The sequence below is a fragment of the Peromyscus eremicus genome, chromosome 20 (genome assembly GCF_949786415.1).
Source record: "Peromyscus eremicus chromosome 20, PerEre_H2_v1, whole genome shotgun sequence".
NCBI lineage: Eukaryota > Metazoa > Chordata > Mammalia > Rodentia > Cricetidae > Peromyscus > Peromyscus eremicus.
Genome location: NC_081436.1, coordinates 61,262,306 through 61,286,073, shown reverse-complemented (window position 1 = coordinate 61,286,073; position 23,768 = coordinate 61,262,306).

Below are 23,768 nucleotides of genomic sequence, written 5' to 3'. Positions count from 1 at the left end.
ATTTTTCCATAACCTGGCAACAAGCCAAAGAAATAGTAAAGAAATGTCCTACTTGTTCCTTCTACAATCAAACGCCATTACCAGCAGGATGTAACCCAAAGGGTACTCAAAGGAATGAAATCTGGCAGATGGACGTGTTTCACTTTGCAGAATTTGGAAAACTGAAGTATGTACACCACTCTATCGATACTTATTCAGGATTTCAGTGGGCAACTGCTTTGAGTTCTGAAAAAGCTGATTCTGTAATCACTCATTTGCTAGAAGTTATGGCCATCATGGGTATACCTGCACAAATCAAAACTGACAATGCTCCATCATATGTCTCTGTTAAAATGAAACAGTTTTTTGCTTATTACAATATAAAGCATATTACAGGCATACCACATAATCCTACAGGTCAAGCAGTTATAGAAAGATCAAACATAACTCTAAAGGATATGCTAAATAAACAGAAAGGGGCAACAAAAACCCCCAGAAATAGACTGCATAATGCTCTATTAACTTTGAATTTTCTTAATGCCAATGAGAAAGGAACAACAGCTGCAGAGAGACATTGGATAATAGAAAAAACTACAGAATTAAATCAGCCTATATATTTTAAGGATGTGCTGACCTCAGAATGGAAACCAGGGTATGTGTTACATTGGGGACGAGGTTTTGCTTTTGTTTCTACAGGAGAAGATAAGTTGTGGGTACCATCAAAATTGATAAAGGTTCGATTTGAACAAGAGAAACCTCTTAATTAGAGGAGGTGATAGCTCATCAACCAACATGAACATCCAATTTAAACTAACTTATACCAGTAACACATGTCTTTTCATTTAATCAGATAATAACTTGCCAAAAAGGAACATCCCCAAAATTAGTCTTGGGGAAAGGTTTTTGTTTTTGTCTTTTAGGAGAATGAAGGTTAAGGAATCTGAAGAACACTGGACAAATAAGACAACTGAAGAAAAGGGACAAATCATCTATCCCAGGAAGCAGAGTGAAATGGCGTATGGGTATATATTATCTAAAAAATGTTATGTCTTCCTAAATGTTTGTTTCTGCTTTTCTCTAAAGATTTAACACTATTGGTCTTCTAATAGTCCCAGTCCAATTAAAATTTAAAGCTGACTTTGGAGTTGGAGAATGGCTCTCTCCTTCTTTAAACTCAAGCATGTTGTTAAACGGAAAATGCAAACTCCCTGTATCATGCCAGAATAAAAGAGCCATCTTCTGCTATGAGACAGGAGAAAAGCCAAATTAATTAAGGGACTATTCTATTACTAATCTCAACTCTTTGATTCTATTCTGATTCTTTAAACTTTTCTTAAAGTATAAATTTTATATCAAAACTTACAAGATTAATATATATATATATATATATATATATATATATATACATTTTAAACTTTGCTAAGATATGAATGGTCATATAGAGTACTGATTAATTCTAAAAAAAAAAGGCTTCAATTAGCTCCATATATATGTCTTTGTGTTCGAGTCTCTTATCAGTTTTCTGCAGGAATTCACGGCCAGGCCTAACATCAGGAAGAAGTTGGGGCCCCACAACAACAACAATTCCATGTGGACAATAATAACATCACTAAGCTGACAAACATCATCTACAGATCAGCTTGAACTACAGACCTTGAACTACAAGGTGCTCAGAGCAATTTTGAGATGACTAGCTGAGATGATCCAGTCTCAAAGACTACTTGAATAAGGACTTGAGATAAACCCTGAACTTTGGCATTATACACAGAATGGATAATGAAGGATATAGTTACCTTTCCTAGAATTTGACAATTAACCTAAAATTTTTCTTTCAGGATAAAGATAACTTCTCCCATACACAGCAGGAAGCAATTTTAAGAATACGACGCCCACATTCCCAAAGAGGTGGGGTGGGGTGGGTGGTTTTTTGGTCTTTTTAATGGGTTTTGGGTCTGGGATAATTTTCATTGTTTAGGGGGGTTGGTTACAAGTTGTTGTCAAGGGTTAGGAAAAAGACTAAGCAGATTAGATTTAAGGTTCTTATTTTAAAAAAAAAGAGAGAGAGAGAAAGAAAGAAGAAGAAAAAGACAATTACTAGTTTTAAATACTTTACATTGGATTGGATTGTTTTATATTGTATATAAATTATATATATTGAAATTGATATTGTTAGAAAATGCTATATGTATATTTCTAATTGTACTTATATCGTTCATTTAACAATGCAATTTTCTGATCCTTGAATGTTATTATTACCATTAAGATATAAAGAAATGATAGTTAGTAGTTAGACATTACAATAGAACTTGTAGTCATATTAGATATGTTTTAAAAATTGAGCAGATATATTTTAGATAGGTCATCTTCAAACCCTTCAGGGATCTACAGAATATGGCATTTAAAATGTTTTAATAACTTAGAAAAATTTTCCTTTTTGTTATGACTATGAGACATGTCGGCTCCTGGCAGTACCAATGTACTTCAGAGAAAATATGGGCATTGAAGAAACTGTGTATGGAGTTAGCTTTCATTGTGGCAAAAGTTAGCCACTGGACAACAAAGTATCCTCGAGTCAACTGATGACAAAATGGACAGACAGGACATGAAACAAAGGACTACTGTTTCTTGCCTAAACAAGCGTGGTTATGGCTTTATCAAAAGGCATCTTCTGAGGCCAGGACAATATGGCACCATCCCTGACGTGGCCTTCGCAACTCGGAAAAGGTACAGTGCCCTTTTCTTCGAAGGCAGCTGAACAGGCAGTGGGCCGATGGCTTCTAATGTGCTATGGAACAGCAGCTGAAACAGTTATTCTTGAAGAGTAACTAAGCTCACGCCTCTCAATAGTAGGCTGGCATTTGATAGAGAGATGTGGAGAAGAACGGGATGCTGAGATGAAGCCATATGTACACAGCCAAGAAGAATGGAGAGCTGAATTAAAAAACCATCAACATTTTCCAGAATTTAAAATCCTGAATCATGACATGACATTAGTGGAATTCAGGTGTTTCTGGTACATGGACTGCTCTCACCCAATGTGAGGTTGAACTGTTGACCTTGTGTACATCCTACTTCACAAATGAGTCTGTCAGATATGCTAAGCCTATATAGGCTGAAGATGATGCCCCAGCATTGCGGAGAAACCTCAGGTGACTGTCCAGGCAGTTGGCTGTTTCTGTCAACTCACAAATTTTTTGGAAGTTGCTTGCATGCACTTTCTGTTTTTATTTTTGTTAGCTAATATTATTTCCTTCTTGGGTCTCTGAGGGAGTTGAAGATTAGTTAGTTATAGTTGAAGGTTAGTTAGTTGAAGATTAATTAGGATAGAAAGTGAATTAGATACATTTTGGACTTAACAAAATAGGATAATGAAATTATCATCTCTGAATTTGTCAAATACAAATGGACTAGACATTGTTTAGACATTTATTATTTGTATATATTGTATATAGTTATTGTACTTTTGTATATAGTTTTTCTTTTGTTAGTTATAACCTTTTTCTTTTTTTTTTCCTTTTTATTAAAATAGAAAAGGGGAAATGTGGTGGTATTTTACTTGTACTGAAATGTGATTTTAATTGTATGTTAATAAATAAAGTTGCCTGGGGGTCAGAGTTATAGAGCCATAGCAAGTGCGTGGCGGTGGTGGCGCACGCCTTTAAGGACCTGGAGGGCGGTACATACAGGCAATGACAAGGCAGTCACGTGTTTAGTTTACAACCAATGAGAAGGCAGAACATCTAGACTATTTAAAGACATACACACAGGAAGTAGGCCCCTTTTTCGGAGAGCTCTCTTGGCTGAAGCAGGATAGCTGAAGCAGGAAGGGAAAGGCTCTTAGTTCTGACCTCTTGGCTTTCTTCTCTGAATCGGCTCTGTGTTTCTTATTTAATAAGACGGTTGATTACATCTACAGCAAGCTCTTTGCCAAGGTTCACTTTCTGCCATAATTTGTCGATGTCGTCCTTAGTTAAAGGTACTACAATTTCTGCTGGGTCTCTTCCTGCTAATTGACAAAGTCTCAATTTTCCTTTTAAAATCAAGTCAGAGATCTTTTCCACATAAGTTTTTAATTTTTACTCTGTTTATTTGGTAAAAATATCCATTCCAATATAATATCTTCCCTTTGTATTAAAATTCCTGTAGGAGAATGCTTTGAGGGTAAAATAACCAAAATGGAGTCAAGCTTTGGATCCACATGATCCATATGTCCTTCAGGTACTTTCTTTTCCACCAAGGCCAATTCTCTCTCAGCTTCAGCTGATAATTTTCTTGGACTATTTAAGTCCTTGTCACCTTGTAAGGTTTTGAACAAATTACTCAGTTCATCATTTTTTACCCCCAACAACAGTTCGTAGATGAGAAATGTCTCTGAATAATCTTTGAAAGTCATTAACAGTCCGTAATTGATCTCTCCTAATTTGCACCCTTTTTTTTGCGGGGGTGGGGTCTAATTTTTTTGTAGACCTATTTTATACACTAAATAATTAATAGAATCTTGTTACAAGCTGCAAAAATATACAAAGTAGGATTTCAGCTGATTATGACAAAGCTAATACCTGGAAGACACCAAGGACCTTCCAGAGGTCAAGCTGAGACTCAAAGAGCCTTGGTGACATTTGGCTTTTGATTATCAGCCGTTTCCTGCTATGAGTTTCTTGTGTGCTATTGTAGCTTTTCTGCACTGACAGCTATGCACAGCCAGAACCCCAGGTCAGGCCTCCCTGTAATTATTTTCATTGGCAGCATCCAGCTAGGACTATCCCCAGATGGAGGAAAGTACCTTATCAGAGATACCTCTGTACTTTCTAAGAACAGACTTAAGCATCCAGATTACCCATTTGAGAAGGCCTGGTGGATGTGCCAATTAAGTTTAACTTCCTCCTTTCCCAAATCTTACCTCTAGTTCCAGATATCCATTTAACTATCACCAGAGGCATCTAGCTGTACACAGGTTGCCTAGCGACCGAGCACACTTTTCCCCACCCTGCAGATAGCTTGGACAGATTGGAGCCACAGGAAAAAAGAAGGCAGTTTTATTTTCTCCCATTGACCTTAACATTTTCTACCAGTCACGTTTAAGATTATAGTTGAGCACATAAGATCCCTCTTCTTAGATATTACCCAAATTTATCCTTTAGTTAATTCATTTCCTCATTAGTCACTTCCCTCTTGGGTTGCAAATGATAATTAATGGTTATTGCCTCTCTATGTGATTCTTATCACCCCTCCGTTTGACCCTGGAAGCCTGGCTTTATACTGCCAAGGGATTACTGCTTGTAAGTGTATATATACCACAACTCCCAGGGGACCGGATGAAGATTTGGAAGAATCAATGACTGGACTAAGACATGGTGGACGGGTGGTGGTAGCGCGGGCGCTACTGCAGCAAATGGAGGTCCCATCGAGATCCGAGAAAGAAGGGACGTTGTCGATGGACACCCAAGAGGTAAGGCTGGCCAGCAATTTAAAGAAAAAAGAAAAGATGAGGGTGAATTGAAATGGGTGCAGCTAGCTCACAGTCAGTTAATTGGACTGCTGAAGCAGGAGGGCACCGAAGTTAAGATAGGGCAAGACAGCCAAAGATTTTAAATAAAAAAGGAAATCTTCCCAATAGAAAAGAGGGAAGGAAAGGAAATTTCCCGTTAGAAAAGGGAGAAAAAAATTTAATCAAGAAAAAAGGGGAAATTTTTTTGAAACTAGGCCTAAAGATTAGGGCCCTTCTGAGGAAGGATGAAGGAAAGGGAGAAGCCTCTTCCCAGTGGTAATGGAGGAAGAAAAGGCTCTTTCCAATTATACAATTTTCAGGATAGCTAAAACTCTGAGCTCTTTCTGCCTGCCAGCACAGAGTGGCAGCATCTGAATTACAAAAAATCAACAGGTGGGCCTCATTGCTGCTGGATGAACAAGCAAGCAAGCCCAGAGCTTAAAGTTTCGTTGTCGTTTGCTTAATTTTGGTTTAAATGTTGTTCATTTTTCCCTCAGTGGGAATAATTCAATATTTAGGATCCCTTCGTGGGAAATGTTTTTGTTTTTTCCCTTATGGTGGGAATAACTCATTATTAGGTAGTCCTTTCATGGGAAGTAAAAGAAAGTTTAAAAGTGAGTGCACGTGTCCAGCATGGCGGCGAAGGTGTGTGCGAGACAGCCCGGAGCAGCAGGTGGGCAGGTACACGCAGGCGGGAGTCATAGCCACAAGACCGATGAGGGGAACAGACTCACAGGAGGGCAAGCGAGCAGAGGCCAGGAGAGGGACTAGCACTAAAAGTTTAAACGGGCCCAACTTCTGGTGAAAAATGGTTTCGGTCCGACATGGAATGCTAAGTCAATGCTGTTGAATTTCTAGGGATATTAATCATTCATTGTATAAAGGATGTTCTGTTCTTTTGATTGTCTTAATAAATGTTTAGATGAATGTTTGATTCTCATGGTAGATAAACTAAGTAACAGAATTCATAATTTTGAACTATATATTAGGTATGGTCTTGTCTGTTGATCATTACTGAAAATTTGGCTCTGCTCTTTAAGTTGCTTTCTAGAATTCTATAGAAATATAACACCTGAAATGGATTGGGTTGTTAGCTTATTAAATAATGTTGTTGCTAAGATAAACCCATAAATAATAATCTCTTACTGATAAAGAGGTTACAAAATTATTTTTCCAGTAAATAAAATACAGGTAAATTGTTTGGTCCACATTGTTAATAATTGGTTATTTGCATTAATGTGTTATTTGAAATCTATAAAAAAGGATCCTATTTTTAAGATTTTATAAAAATACTCAAGAGTATTACCTAAAGTTACCTCTTCAAATCCTATAGAGATTGTATTTAATGCTTTTATAATTGGTATATGTAAAAAGGACCATGAAAATAGAAGCTGGTGATAAAATTGCTCGATTATTATTGCTTTCATATTTTAATTGCAAAATGGCACCTATATGTAGAACTGGAGGCTTTGAAAGTATAGGAAAAAGGTGTTTTGACAAACAGTTATCAATGATAAACAGCCTAAATTAAAAATAAAATTATATGGAATTGAGATTAAAAGATTACTGGATTCTGGTGCTGGACATAGCTATAACTTCACAAGAATCCTGAGATCCCAACTGGCCTCTACAAGAAGTCAGGAAAATGGAGACTATTACAAGATCTTAGAGCTGTAAATAAAACCATGCTTCTCATGGGAGCAACACAGCCTGTTTTGCCTGCCCCATGGCAATTCCTAAACATTGGCATTTAATTGTGATTGACTTATAGATGATATTTTATTGGCTGCTAAAGATAAAAAAACTTGTTTTTTATGCCTTTTCTAAATTACAAGAGGTTCTTAGCCTGGCTAATTTACAAATAGTTCCAGAAAAGGTACAGGTATCTTTTCCCTATCATTATTTAGGTCATGAATTGCTACGCACGGGCATACGTCCACAAAAGATTACTCTGCGTACGGATCAGCTACGCACGCTTAATGATTTCCAAACCTTTCTGGGAGATATTCAATGGCTTTGGTTCACTTTAAAAATTCCAACAGGTCAGCTTCGCCCTTTGTATGATGTCTTAAAGGGCGACCCTGACCCTTTATCTCCCCGTAAATTAACAGCTGAAGGGCGTATAGCCCTACAATGAGTGCAAGAGGCCCTGGAACAGGCTCACATGCAGTATATAGATCTTTCTTCTCCCTTATTGTATTTGATATTTTGTTTTACTCATTCACCTACTGGAGTGTTTGGGCAAACAGGTCCTATTCTATGGGTACATTCCCTAGCTTCTCCAACAAAAACCATCACTCCTTATCCACAGGCTGTTGCTCAGATTATATTTAAGGGAATCAAGATCAGTGTTCAAACTTTTGGTAAGGAGCCAGATATTGTGGTGACCCCATACACCCAGTCTCAAATAGCATGGTTGCAAGCTAATGATAATGATTGGACCATATTGACATGCTCCATGCAGGGTTGGTTTGATACTCATTACCCATCTAATGATGTGTGTCATTTTTTAAAATTGCATCCTGTTATATTTCCCAAGATAGTACAGATGACTCCTATTCCTCAGGCCCATGTGGTATTTACTGATGGCACTTCATGTGGTTTTGCTGTGGTGGTTTCTGGTAACATAGTGAAGAGAATGAAAGCCCAGGGCACTTCTGCCCAGATGGCAGAGGTACAGGCACTGTTGCTTGCTTTACAGATGTTTTCTGATGAGAGTGTAAAAATTTATACTGATAGCCAATATGTGGCACATGCCATTATGCCTTTGGAGACAACAGCCTACATACCATCCATTTCTCCCATTCATGAATATTTATTGCAAGTGCAAGGACTCACATGGTCCCGCTCACATAACCTTTATGTGGGCCATATTAGAGCTCATACTCAATTGCCTGGACCTCTAAGTGAAGGTAATCAGAGGGCTGACACCATTACTCATATGGTTGTCACATTAGTTTGTTCTGCCTTTGAAAAGGCTACTCAGTTGCATCAACATTATCATCTTAATGCTGGATCTCTTCGTCATCATATGGGCATAACCCGGGAACAAGCCATCTAGATAGTTAAATCATGTCCTATTTGTGCTGAATTTTTACCTGTTCCTCATTTGGGAGTTAATCCCGGAAGAATTTTACCTAATCATGTGTGGCAGATGGACGTCACACACGTGCCTTCCTTTGGAAAATTACAATATGTCAATGTGTCTATTGATACATATTCTTCTCTAATTTTTGCTTCTGCCCATTCAGGGGAAAAGGTTAAAGATGTAAAGAATCATTGTCTTCATGCTTTTGCTTACATGTGAGTGCCAAAATGCATAAAAACTGATAATGGTCCTGCCTACAGCAGTACGAGATTTTCAAAATTCTGCCAAGATTTTTCTATCGTTAATAAGACTAGTATTCCTTATAATCCTCAAGGACAGGCTATAGTAGAATGCTGCCATTGTACCTTAAAAACATATATTGCTAAAGTAAAAAGGGGGGAGCTAGGGGCTCATCTCTCCTCTCCATATTCTATTCTTTCCCTTGTTTTATATACTTTAAATTTTTTATCGGTGGACTCTACTGGAGTATCTGCTGTAGATAAGCACTGGAGGGCTCCTGTTGCAAATCATCCTCTGGTGCGATGGAAGGATCTTTCTACTGGCACGTGGAGGGGACCTGATCTGGTGTTGGTGTGGGCCCGGGGATCTGTTTGTGTCTTTCCGCAGGACAATGAGGTTCCTCTTTGGGTTCCTGAGCACTGCGTGTGCCCTGTGCTGCTGCTGAACCCAACATGGCAGAGACCTATTGGGCCTTCATGAAGAACTCTCCCCTTCTGATGCCAATGGGGATTGAGAGCCCAATATGGCCAGCCTTGGCAAGCATTAACGTAAGCCTAGGAACTGTAGCCATGCGGTTGGATTCTCCAGAAGGTAATGTATGGTAACTGCTCTTTCAAGCATGTTTAAAAACGTGTTACTCAGACACCTTGGAGTTTAAGGACAACCATGAAGGTCACTGACCTCTATTTGTTAACAGTAGCATGCCAGCTAAGCCTTTTCACATTTTGCAACCCTCTTCAAGCTGGTGTAGTACCTACTTTTCAGGAGTGTCTCTGTGCAACATCTATTGGCCTCCTGAAATTCATCTAGCCTCTTTTGAAGATACCTTAAAATTTGTGAGCCTGAATGTAGCCATTATTGAGACCATTAGTTATGCTCCTTGTGAGCTGCCTGCTTTTCCTTTATGGTTCTTAGTTGTTCTTTTGCAGAGCTGCCAGCTTAAGTCGTGCTGGGATCAAGAAAAATGGGCCTTGGTGGTTCGTGTTCCTGGAGTCGTGTCCATGCCAGTGGATGCCCACACACTCCAGAAGAGAATCTGACATCCCTGTTGCCGTTGTTGCTGTCATAGTGGTGGTGGCCACTGCTGCTACTGTTTCTGGGATTGCTATTTCATAATTGGTTACTACAGCTAGCACAATGGAGACCCTGGCAGCAAAAGTAGCTACCACAGTTAGTTAATCTTTCATTCTATTGGGCATATACATTTGAATTGGCTTTATAAGTTGTAAAATTTAAAACTCAAGTTCCATTTGCTTTGGGGATACCATCTTACAAGGACTCCAATTTGCATAAGGCTCGAAGGAAGGGAATGGCTCAATTGCCTTTAGCCTCCTGGCTATGGGTGGGTTAGGACTTCTGTTGGTCTTTTCTGTGTCGCACAGATTGCAAGCCCAGCGCCACTTTGAGATCTTTGGCAACAGTTTACTCTACAGCTCACGTGGTTGAGCCTGTATGATAATGAGTATTCAGAGACGGGTAATGCTTGGGGGGTGCTCACCAACCTAAGACAGAGCACTTGTGTGGCCTGGGCAGGTGTCTCCATGACGGGTAAGGTGACCTGCTGATGTCCCACGCAACCTAAGTCAGAAGCTCATTTTTTAGTAAAAAGGGGGGACCTGTAGGGCCCTGGTCTCCTCCCATATTGAGTAAAGCTGTTGCCTGCTTGCCGACCTTGACCAGATGTCTTCCCTATGCTAATTCCCTGCCGGTATCCACCCTCTTGAATGCTTTAGGGAAGTTCCTTGTTTGTGTATTCTGCATATTGGGCATTAACAGCTTAGATGCAAGATTGTAAACATCAATAGCGAACTTCTGCCCTCTGGGGTTCTCCCATTGTGCTGTAAGCCTGTATTTAAGGTTTCCTCCCTCTTTCAATAAATGGCATTCAGCATTCTGCAGAGGCGAATGACCCACTGTCTTTTGTCTCTGTTTTTTGATCCACAGCCCCTCGCTCGGACATGGTGAACAGGTGGTGGTAGCGTGGGCGTTATCGCTACATAAGAGCTCTGTGTGCTGAGATTGTATTTCCTGAAAATAGTTCTCATCGTTCATAGTTCTCTCTCCTGAGCCCCTGGGATATACAATATTAAGGCTGGTCCCTCTAATATTATACAAGACCTGGCGCCCTTGGGTATCCAGTCTCAGGAGAGTAATCAACCAAGCATACTCAAAAAGCAAGGGTGTTGTTTGGCGGAGGCTGTCCAGAGAAGAGGCAGTCTCTCTGGGGAGTCGTAAAAATGACCCCTGAAGTGCCAGCTACTGACAGACCTCACCACAGGTGCTGCAGACTGGGAGGAACCCCAGGCCTCTTTGTGGTGAGTAGTTGAACACCCCCTTCCTATTAAGAATCTTTCTCGCACCATGAGTGAGTATGAGTCTAAAGAGAATCAGCTTTTGATAGAAGTTACAGGACACAGGCTTAAGGCAAAAGGCATTTCAGTCAGTTCCAGTCTATCTTAATCCCATAAGGCCTCCTTGTTGGTTAAATGGCGCTGCTCCTCATAGCTGGCCGCCGCCCGCGGCAGCCATGCCAGCAGAGGAGAGTGCTGATTGGAAGAATCACAGCCATGGTTACCTTTTTAGAGCTTTATTGGGACGGGGGAGAGAGAGGGAGAGAGGGAAAGGGGGAGAGAGAGAGAGAGAGAGAGAGAGAGAGAGAGAGAGAGAATGGAAAGAGAAGGAGGTCCAGAAGGAAGGAAGGAGCGGAAAGGAAAGAGAAGGACGTACAGAGGGCCCACCCGCTTTTTAGGCTGGGACACCGTAGCAGGCTGATGACGTAATTAAGGACAGAATCCTTACATCCCAGACTTTCACTTATTATAAAAAAGCAGGTAGATGGGAATAGGGGCGTCGTTCCTCTCAAAAACTGCTTCCAGCTGACAATTGGATGTTGGTTGGCTCTGGGGGGAATGGAGAAGGGGAGTTTTCTGAGGTAGACAGACGTTGTGGGATGCTGTCTGTCATCTGTTTGCTCTGGAGACATGTATCCCTCTTGGCTGTGGCTGGGAACGTTCTGTTTGACAAGATGCTGGTGACACAGAGAAAAGTTGATGATCTTTGGACTCCGGTTCTGTGGTGGTCCTGTACCATTAGCTGAACAGTGAGTTAGAACAGAACTGGGAAGAGAAAAGCTTGTAATGAGTGGGTGGAGTTAAGGTGAGTTAGGGCAAGTTGTAGAAACCGCCCAAGCCCGCCTATTTGAGCCTGCCCACTGCCGGTGGAAGTCAGACAGAAAAGGTTGCACGTGGCAGACACAGAAGTGGGGAAGGAGAAGGGTTTAGAACTTTACCAGAAAGCTTGGAGATAAAGTAACTCTTATTTGCCCGTTTGCTGGCAGAAGTTCCCGCGACACTGTTATGCAGCAAGGTTTATGCTGTGCCCGCCCCATCCGCCAATGTAGGTGGTAAATGTATTTGCCCCTTTCTCTCATGGCTGTAGCCGAGAGAAAAATAAAAAACTAAAATAACAAACGGGGATCAGACTCCAATCTCAGGCGTCCCCGAGAGTGAAGAGAGATCTAAGAATCAGCTCAAGTTGGCCATCCTCTTGGTCAAGGGATGGGAAGGGCTGTGGCTGCACTGCAGTTGGTCCACCCAGTAGACCCGAGACAGCATTGACCCCCTCGTCAGGAGCAAAAATGTGTCTGCCAATGTCAGCACAGCCCGAGGACAACCCCCGGGGTGTCCACCACAAAGAATATAGCTCAGACTACAGCCGAGAGAACTGCAGACTCAATGGTGAAGAATCATGGCAGTAGCAGTAGTGGCAGCTGTGTAGGGGTCCAGGGGAGGCAAGGGACACGTGCATGTGCGGGCTCGTGGTCTCGCGGTCTCACTGGAGGGGGGAGGAGGTGGCAAGCGGCAGCAGTCAGCAGGTCCTCGGTGGTCTATCAGAGTCACGACACCAATGTTGGTTAAATGGTGCTGCTCCTGGTGGCTGGCCGCCACCCACGGCAGCCATGCTGGCAGAGGAGAGTGCTGATTGGAAGAATCACAGCCATGGTTACCTTTTTAGAGCTTTATTGGGATGGAAGGAGAGAGAGGGAGAGAGGGAGGGAGAGGGAGAGAGAGAGGGAGAGGGAGAGGGAGAGGGAGAGAGAGAGAGAGAGAGAGAGAGAGAGAGAGAGAGAGAGCAAGAGAGCATGGAAAGAGAAGAAGGAGGTCCAGAAGGAAGGAAGGAGCGGAAAGGAAAGAGAAGGACGCACAGAGGGCCCACCCGCTTTTTAGGCTGGGACGCTGTAGCAGGCTGATGACGTAATTAAGGACAGAATCCTTACACTCCTAAAAAACATAAGGAAAGATTTAGGGGACCCCCCCTAAAGCCTCTAACCTTACGGAATGGTTTCACTGGCAGACTATGATAAGCAGCAGAGATTCTAACCCCTCCCTTTTAGGGAGAAACCTGCTGTTATTTCATTTGGGGACTTACAAGGAGGCAACACAATATTATCACACTACAAGACCTCCTGAGAGCATAAACTAGAGCTAAAGAAGTTCACTGTGTTCTCCATAGTAACAGCAGCGTCCTGCTACAAACAGCCTTTTTTTTGCTTAAACTAATTTAAGGAATCTAAGGGCTAACTTGAGCCCTAAACTTCTAAATTGTCCTGCAGCTAACTAGGAGCTCACTCTAGCAACCTTCATTTAAATAACAATGCAAGCCTCACAGCCAGAGCCGGTTTAAAAATTTATGGCAACTCCCAGCTCTCCTAAAAGAGTGTCTTTTTCTCTGTCTTTTCTCTTTCTGGATTGACTTTTAAGTTCTTGGTAATTTACAAAAATCTTGGCCAAGTACAAGAACTTTCAGTTAACCCATTGCAAAAAAACAGGTCCTGGTGAGGGGACGCCCTACTACGACCTGTATGGATTCATCAGACCCCCAAAGATGTTTGGGGGTTGGAATCCTAAACATCTGCCTTCTTCTTCTCTCTGAACCTAACTGCTATCTGCATCTCAGCTCACTTCGGCCTGTGAGTCGTCTCCACCCTTCTCCTCACCTTGCCATTCTCAGAGGCTGTCTGGCTTGATACAGACTGGACAAACCAGCTGCAGCTGCTACCAAAAAAAAAAATTTCTCCTCTGCTTTTTTTTTTTGTTGTTGTTGTTTTTGTTTTGTTTTGTTTTGTTTTTTTCTGGAGCTGAGGACCGAACCCAGGGCCTTGTGCTTGCTAGGCAAGCACTCTACCACTGAGCTAAATCCCCAACCCCTCTCCTCCGTTTTAGTTTGGGTTTTTCACTGTGTTTATCTTAATTCATGATACACCATAAAGAATCTATTAAATTGTCACTCTCCTTATATATTGTATTTTTGAATAAGAGTTCCTGTTTCTATATTAAAATAACTTCAGTACAAACTTAATATTTTTAAGGCTAAACCTGACAGGTATAAAACCTAAGTTCTAAGTTTATAAAGGTAACTAACTTATAAATTGTTAAGAACAAGTGTATCTTAATTGAAGATAATTAAGAAATAAAACTTATTGATTGATTGGCCAACCTGAACTGTAAACTGTTAAGGATAAGTTGTACCTAAGCTATAAGCTATTACAGATAATTATCAGGATACAAATTAAAGCTTGATCATCTTATGAATGATCAAATTCTCTAATGTATATATAAAGTCATATTTATATACATGCTAAGTATGCTAAATTTCATATAATCAATTCATTACTTAGCCCCCTAGCATTTAAAATATTTAAGCTTTGGACAAAACTGCCATACCCCTTATTGCCAGGGTTTTGTCCAAACTATGCTTAGAGAGTACAGAGGTATCTCTGATAAGGTGCTTTCCTCCATCTGGGGATAGACCTGGCCGGATGCTGCCAATGACGATAATTACAGGGAGGCTTGGACTGGGGTTCTGGCTGTGCATAGCTGTCAGTGCAGGTTATCTAAATATTCCTTAGTAGAGGAGAAATGGTGCCCAATCAATGATGGAAAAGCTACAATAGCACACAAGAAACTCATAGCAGGAAACGGCTGATAATCAAAAGCCAAATATCACCAAAGCTCCTTGAGCCTCAGCTTGACCTCTGGAAGGCCCTTGGCTTCTTCCAGGTATTGGTGTTGTCATAATCAGCTGAAATCCTACTTTGTATATTTTTGTGGCTTGTAGCAGAATTTCCTCTTTGTGTCTTTTCAGGAGCAATTTGTCATCCCCAATAAAGCAAAATTTTCTTTACTTCTTTAAACATTCTTTCTAAAGTATCTGTATTTGAATCAGCTAGTAAAATATTGTCCATGTAATGATAAATTATAGATTTAGGAAATTGTTTATATATTATTTCCAATGGCTGTTGTACAAAATATTGGCACAGGGTTGGGCTATTCAACATTCCTTGTGGGAGAACCCTCCATTGATATCTCTTAACTGACTGAGAATTACTATAAGTAGGCACCGTGTAGGCAAATTTTTCTGTCTTTTAAAGGTGTGTGCCACCACTGCCTGACCTCTATGTTTAATATAGTGGCTGGCTTTGTCCTCTGATCCCCAAATAAGCTTTATTGGGGAACACAATATATCACCACATTTGTGTGCCTAGATTTTATAGGGAAGGGTTAGAAAAAGGTTGAGTTCTGTCTCCCAGGATAAAAAAGGGAAGGTGGCCTCCAATGAGAACTATGTCAAACATGAGAATGACAGAGACAGCCGAGAGGCAGAGTTTGGCTCTGGAAGGCCCTTAGCTTCTTCCAGGTATTGGTGTTGTCATAATCAGCTGAAATCCTACTTTGTATATTTTTGTGGCTTGTAGCAGAATTTCCTCTGAGAATGTCTCTGAGGAGAAATGATGGAAGAAAAATCAAGAGTGGACAAGAGGAGGCCTTCACTTCACAGACAGTTCTTCATATCCCTTCGTTCTCCTTTGCTTTGGAATGTAGCTCTTTAGAAGCTCGCACCCTCTCAGCTCAGAACCCTTCCTCGTGGGGAGGACTGAGTCCGAGCATAAGCAACATTAAATATCAGCTTTTCAGCTGAACACTGAAAGATGTGTGTTTTCCACAACGAATTCAAGTCTTTCTATATCCACCCCCCAACACACACACACACACACACACACACACACACACACACACACACACACGCACGCACCGTGTAAACCACAAAGGCCCTGCTGCATTTTTAGAACATAAGGGATTTTAAGTGGCTGACCCCCTCCTCCTTTCCTTCTTTTCCTTTGCGCAGGTCCTTTTGGTTCTTTTCAAGTGAGCCAACCTCAAAGAACGGTGAGGTCAGACCCCAGCCCCCCAGAAAAGGCAGTTGCCACCTGTGTAAGAATGGCAAGATTCCCAGTACACATCCTGCCTGGGAGCCTGCATCTCTGCTTTGGTGAGCAGCTAACCCTCCCGCTGAGGAGTAGAGTTTTGCCTTGTGGAGACACTTCCAGTGGGGAGGTTGGTCTCTCTCTCCGCATGAACTTATTTCTAATATCTACCACCAGGCTTTCTACCAGTGTGTTGGTATTGTTCATACTGCCTCAAGTGAGTTTTTCACATAGATAATGAATAAACTAATGAAGGACAACTACCTCAAATTTTTACTTTCTATTTAGGTGTATGTAAGATTTTACAGTAAATTGAGCTGGAAAGGCAGTTCAGCAGTTAAGAGCATGTAGAAGACCTAACTTTGTTTCCCAGCACCCACATTGTACAGCTCACCAACCACCTGTAACTCCAGCTACAAAAGGCCTGACACCCTCTACCGGCTTCTGATAGCACTTTCACACACACACACACACACACACACACACACACACACACACACACATATATATACCCACCGCACCTCTCTCTCTCTCTCTCTCTCTCTTTCTCTCTCTCTCTCTCTCACACACACACACACACACACACACACACAATTAAAAACAAAAATAGAGTTGTAGCTTATTGTGCTAGATAACTAGTATAGGGCTTGAGATGTAGGTTAGATATGGGATAAACTACCTGCCAGAGGAATTTCTTTGTCCCAGGTTGCCTTTTAGCTCCATTTTACAAAAAGAACACTTTCACCACAGCCAGGGGCACTGTATGGTTTGTAAGGTGCTCTGTGGCTATGTAGGGAACCATGTGGGTCCCTGAATCTCCAGCCCTGGCTTTAGGTTGCTCCAGTGTTCCATGGTACAGAAATCTCCCGACCTACCAGCACAAACAGACCCCACTGTAGTCACCTGGAAATCCCATTTTCTGAGCAAACAGTTCCAGCCACTTGTTCATTTGCCCATGTGTCTTAGTTAGGGTTTCTATTGCTGTGAAGAGACCATGACCGTGGCAACTCTTCCCCCCACACCCCAGCTGAGGACCAACCCAGGGCCTTGTGCTTGCTAGGCAAGTGCTCTACCACTGAGCTAAATCCCCAACCCCATACTGTGGCAACTCTTATGAAGGAAAACATTAAATTGTGGTGGCTCACTTACAGTTTGGAGGTTCAGTCCATTATCATCATGGAATATGATGATAATGCATGGCATGCAGGCAGACACCATGATGGAGAAGAAGTAGCTGAGAGTCCTACAGCTTACAGGCAATAGGAAGTAGACTATCTCACTGGGTGTGGCTTGAACATATATGAGACCTCAAAGCCCACCCCCACAGTGACACAGTTACTCCAACAAGACCACACCTACTCCAACAAGGCCACACCTCTAATAGTGTCACTCCCTTTGGGGGCCATTTTCTTTCAAACCACTACATTCCACTCCCAGTTAATAGCTTTCCTCTGCAGGTATCCAAAGGCCTGTAGCCATATCATAATGTAAAATGCATTCAGTCCAACTTCAAAAATCCCCATGGTCTAACAGTCTCAACAATGTTTAAAAATCCAAAGTTCAAAGTCTTTTCTGAGATTCATGCAATCTCTTAACTGTAATCCCCTGTAAAATCAAAATCCAAAAGCAGATCACATACTTCCAAGACATAATGGCACAGGATATACATTACTGTTACAAAACATAGGGAAGGGAGCATAGTGAGGAAATACTGGACCAAAGCAAGACCAAAAACCAGGGGGACAAACTCCAAATTCTGAGCTCCATGTCTGATGTCAAAATGCTCTTCAGATCTCCAACTCTTTTCAGTTTTGTTGACTGTAGACGACTTCTTTCTCTTTGGCTGGTTGCACTTCCTGATAGCATCTTTCCTCAGCAGGTATCCCATGACTCTGGCATCTCTAACATCTTGAGGTCTCCAAGGCAATTCAGGCTTCAATTCACAGCTTCACACAATGGACTCTCTGGGCCTCCATTTAGGGACACCTCTGACACATGCCTGGCCTTACTTTCCTTAGACTCAGAGGCAAATTCCATAGCCCCTTTCTTCTACCCTTAACTCCAGAACCACGAGACCAAAGCTGCCAAGTTCTGCTGCTTACTGGGGCTGGAACATGACCCCCTCATTCAATAACATCTTCAACAGCTTTCTGTTTTCCTTCACTGCCTAAGCTTGGCTGTCCTTGAACTTGTTCTGTAGACTATGCTGCCTTTCAGTGCTGGAATTAAAGGCATGCACACCACACCCAGCTCCAAGCTTTTCTCTAATTCCTTTTCACAAGTTGGAAATTTAGCTGGGTAGGATCTTGCCCTGAGGTCACACTCCCTTTATTCCATTTCTTTTTTTTGTTTGTTTGTTTGTTTGTTTTTATTTTTGGTTTTTCGAGACAGGGTTTCTCCGTGTAGCTTTGCGCCTTTCCTGGAACTCACTTGGTAGCCCAGGCCGGCCTCGAACTCACAGAGATCCGCCTGGCTCTGCCTCCCGAGTGCTGGGATTAAAGGCGTGCGCCACCACCGCCTCCATTTCTTAATCTGTTTATCTCCTTGAACACAGGACTTAGCTCCATTCCACTTCCTGGTGCTCCTTTTCTCCTCAAATTTTACATTTTGTAATTTACCCTGCTCAGCTTGCTCCTTTTCATCAGAGTTACCACTAATAACCACATGACAGAGTCGATACTAGGCTGTTTGAGATTTCCTCTGCCAACAGAATGAATCCAAAACTCTTCACTTTAGCCTCAGGCAGACTCTTCAGACAAGGGCAAAAGGCAGTCACATTCTTGACAAAAATGTCACAAGAATGATCTCTAGGCCACATTCTTCTCCTCTGAAGCCTCTTGAGCCAGTCAGCCCCCCCCCCCCCAGTGCATCAGACCACAGCACCACAGCACTGCTGTCTTCCCCGCCCCACACCCCTACTGGTGTGGTCCATCAAGCAGCACTTAACTGCTTTTCTAATCCACAGTCCCACAGTCCGTAGTCCTCCAGACAAAAGCATGGTCAGGCCTATCACAGCAACACTCCAGTCCCTGCTACCAACTTCTGCCTTAGTTAGGGTTTCCATTGCTGTGAAGAGCCACCATGACCACGGCAACTCTTATAAAGGAAAACATTTAATTGAGGTGGCTCACTTACAGTTCAGAGGATCAGTTCATTATCATCATGGTGGGACATGGCAGCTTGCAGGCAGACATGGTGCTGGAGAAGAAGCTGAAACACCTACATCTTGTAGGCAACAGGAAGTAGACTGTCTAATTGGGCGTGGCTTGATCATACATGAGACCTCAAAGCCACAGAGACACACTTCCTCCAACAAGGCCAGACCCACTCCAACTAGCCCCACCTCCTAATAGTGCCACTCCCTTTGGGGGCCATTTTCTTTCAAACGACCGCGTCACGGTCACCTTGTGAGGCCTTTGCTGTCATTGGGCTTTCCTCTCGCTGACGTGATTTTCTGAGGGGGAAATAATCCCTTTGGCTTGCCTCACGGCTCTATTTTTCAGACACAGACACGGCCATGAGAGCTGTATGTTGGGCCTAGCCTATATGAGTTAAAGCTAGCTGTTCTAGCTCGTGAATTCCCTGGTGCATGTGTAAGTCTCCCTCTTCCTCCCTCTGCTTCTACTGTTTACTGGGGGAGGGGGGGTGCTACTACATTGTAACATCTCCCTTGGTGTCTGGGAAGAATGCTAACACATGCATTTGTCCAGTACTTTGCCATCTACATATACATTACATATACAAACTTCAGTCTCCTAAGCATCCTGCAGAGTGGCTGATAGTTCCTCTTTTCCAGCTAAGCAATGATAAATGACTTGCCTGTGACCACACAGTCAGAAAGTACAATTGGGCCTTCAAGCTAGCTGCTGAGTCCCAGTCCAAGGTTGTTACTAGGAAAACCACTGGGGAATGTGAATTTCCTGGGCTTACTACCCATTAGGAGTCATGGGAAGAGTCGTCGGCCAGAGTGGTTTCCAGTTGTTTACAATACAGTTTCCCACAGATTTTATTCTGACAGCCTGTGTGGCTGGAATGTTCTAGCTGGGCACTTTCGTGTGAGTCATACCTCCAACAACTATATGCCCTGGCCCCGTGTTGATGCCTGTCCTGAAAGGTATATATTTTCAAACATGTTATCATCACTCCTGGAGTAATAACAGGCACCCCATGAATCATCTGTCCATGGATTGCTGTGTACCAATCACCCAAATAGTGAAAAATTGATATCTGAATTGGACTTCACAACATCAGAGATTGTAAGCCAGGTGTGTTGGCACATGTCTATAATCCCTGTTTTCAGGAGGTAGAGGCAAGAGGAACAGGAACACAAGGTCATCCTTGGCAACATTACAAGGTTGAAGTCAGCATGGGTTACTTGAGATCCTGTCTCAAAGAAGAAGAAAGAAAATACAAAACAAAACAAAAACAAACCAGACCAACCAACAGACAAACCCACAAAACCTTTTGTAACATTCCCAGAGCCATATATTACAGATGATAGGAAACAGTGTCAGAGAGATTTCTCCAGGGCACACAGCACACCAGCGGTCAGAGGCATGTTCTGAGTCCAGGAAGATTAGATATGTGTAATATCTGTTTAATAATAAAAACATGTAACATTACATCTTCATGTATCAGTTCATTCAATTTCAACAGCCCCTATGGGTGATATTTTCAGTATTAATTATCTTAACATTTAAAATTCTCAGCCATATTATTTTATTACCATACCCTTTACCTTGGTGCTGTGTGTCAGTTTCTTCAAGATTGAAACATTCCTTCCTGCTGGGAAGGCTTTAAGACAACTCAAAATAGCTTCTGGAAGTCCCTGAAACTGACCAGATTCACTAGGCTCCTCCTTCTCAAGAGTAAACCATAGGCCTGGGAGAGTCCTCCTCAGACAAGCCAAGCTGCAAAGAAGACTCTGAGACCAGACCTGCTGCCTGCAAGAATCAGAAGGTGGCTGAGCTGCTTGGAAAAGGTTTATACCAACCCCATCACTTGGAGAGGACACTCAGCAGCTGGTTGAGCTGCCCGAAGACTGAGCTGCACGGAAGAGGTTTATACCAACCCCATCACTTGGAGAGGACACTCTGTAACTGGCTGAGCTGCCCGCAGGCTGTAGAATGTGCTCCAGATTCCCAGCTTATGTAAACTGTCACTCATGCAGGGGTTGACATTGGTGATGCAGCTGTCTTTGGGTCGTTTCTGCTCCTATAAGTAAGCCCCTCACCCACACCCCTGTAAGTAACCCCAATAAAACTCATGGTTCACAAAGTAGGACTTAGGTGGTATCCGTACTGTGGTCTGTTGTGAGCTCCCTATCTGGGGTGAATAGATGTGTGTCATATCTCCCCAGAAAATGTCTGTCACAGAACACTTGGGTGATTATTTATTCAACAGATGTTTTGTGCACTCATCACCGTGGCCACAGCCAGCCAGGATTTTGCTAGTTCCTGCAAACACCAGAATGGTCACATTGTATTTACAGTTAGCTGAGGAATGACAAGAGCAGATGTGCTGACCTTAGCTTTGTGATCAGAAGTGGGTGACAGGGTTACAGGAGGGAAATGAGCTACCTCAGAGCCAGAGCTGCAGCTTCACAGATAGCACCACACGCTTTGTTAGTGGCTGCTCCCACAGACTAGTAAATAGATCTCATATACTCTATCTGAAGGAAAAATAGCCTAGCCTTGTCTGTGACCCCTGAGCACACACAGATACTGGTTGCTATGAGTGATGCCACCACCAGAGCTGAGGAGGGTGTTACAGGGCCCAGGCTATTGAATCAGCACAGACTAAAGGTCGGCTCCAGTGCCCTCCTTTGACTGAATTAAAGTTCTCAAGGTTCCAAGTGTAAAAAATCAGCAATTCATAACCCCCTGTTGTTTTAATTTTGGCACAGTGGCTGCGCCTTAATCTACTGCTGTTTCAGCCAGCAATTGTGACTCCACAGTTACCGGCCTGCTTCTCTAGCAGCAGCCTGGCCAGAATTCTGTTCCCTCTATTCTGTTGCTGCTGCTAAAGGGAGCTTTAACTAAACCTCCATCATTCTATTTATAAATAAGACTCAAAACTCAAAGGCTGGGGTGAAAACCTGTGCGCTCAAAGAGGTTGATTAGCAGCTAGCTGTGGTGATATATTGTGTACCCCAATAAAGCTTGCCTGAGGATCAGGGGACAGAGCCAGCCACTAGATTAGACATTGAGGCCAGACAGTGGTGGCACACACCCTTAATCCTATTACTGGGAGGCAGAGATCTGTTTGGATCTCTGTGAGTTCAAGGCCACACTGGAAAGGGAGCCAGGCAGTGGTGGCACCCACCTTTAATCCCAGTACTGGGAAGCACACACGCCTTTAATCCCAGGAAGTGACAGCAGGGCGGAGAAAGGTAGATAAGGCGTGAGGACACAGGAACTAAAGCAGTCCAGCTGAGACCCTTTCAGGTGAGGACTCAGAGGCTTTCAGTCTGAGGATTCACAGGAACCGGATCGGCTGGAGTTGGCAAGGTGAGGTGGCTATGGCTGCTTCTCTGATCTTTCAGCTTTTACCTCAGCTTTTACCAGGTTTTACCAGGTTTTTATTAAAAGACCATCTAAGATTCAAACAACAACTAGCTAACCTTCTCTCCTTGCTGGCATCTCCAAGAGACCCGTTCTTCCACTTCCCCAAACCAGAAAAAGCCTCCACTCCAATCTCCGCCCTACGACTTCCTGTGTCTCACTACCTCTCCCCGACGCCCTCTGATGCTCTGTGATTTTGTTCTGTCAACTAGTTGCTAACTCAGCCTCCTGACCCAAGGTTAATGTCATTTAGTCAATGTAAATGCAAACTCGGGGTTCATGGTGTGATCAAATATTCTCCCAATACCCCCCCCCTTTTTTTAGACAGGGTCTCTCTGTTATGTAACTCTGAGTCTCCTGGAACTGTATGTAGTCCAGGTTGATCTCATGCTCACAGAGATCCACCTGCCCTACCTCCTAGTGCTGCAATTAAAGGCATGTGCCGTCATTTCCAGAAGAATTTCATAATTGCAGTGTACACATGTATCCATCCCTCATTTCTTCCTTCTCGGTATGCTATCCTTTTTTTCACAGATTAAATGGAATCTCAAGAGGCTAAATGCAGAGAGTAGAGTAGGCATCAGTGGACTGCCAACACGGTTTTTGTCTTAGTTTATTTCCCCCATAATAAAACACTCTGACATAAGGAACTTCAGAGAGAAAGAGTTTACTTGGCTCTCGGTTCCAGGTTCATCATTTGAAGAAGTCATGGTGGCGGGAACTCGAAGCCACTAGCCACCTTTACAGTCAAGAACAGAAAGGTGCACTTGAGAGGGAACAAGGGATGGCCTGTAAGCGTTGCAGATCTAAGAGGAAAAGTTTCCCCAATGTGAGTGTTGCAGCTCTGAAGGGAAAGATATCCCGGCAGTTGGGAGCCAAGGAATACCACAGAGTCACCCGCACAACAAACCTCATGTGAGATGTACTGGGAGACACAAGAGGATGGCTGCCTCTGCTTGGGGAGAAGCAGCAGGGAACGGAGCAGGAGGCAGGCTTTACAGAGGGTTTCTGGGGGGGGGGGGTGCCGAACTTTCCAGGGTGGCGTGGGATTGGTGGTATTTTGTGGCCTGATCTGGGGCAAGCTCAGGGACTAGTGGAATTTCGAGCTCAGGAACTGATGGGTTTTCAAAACCAGGAAGTGAGCTC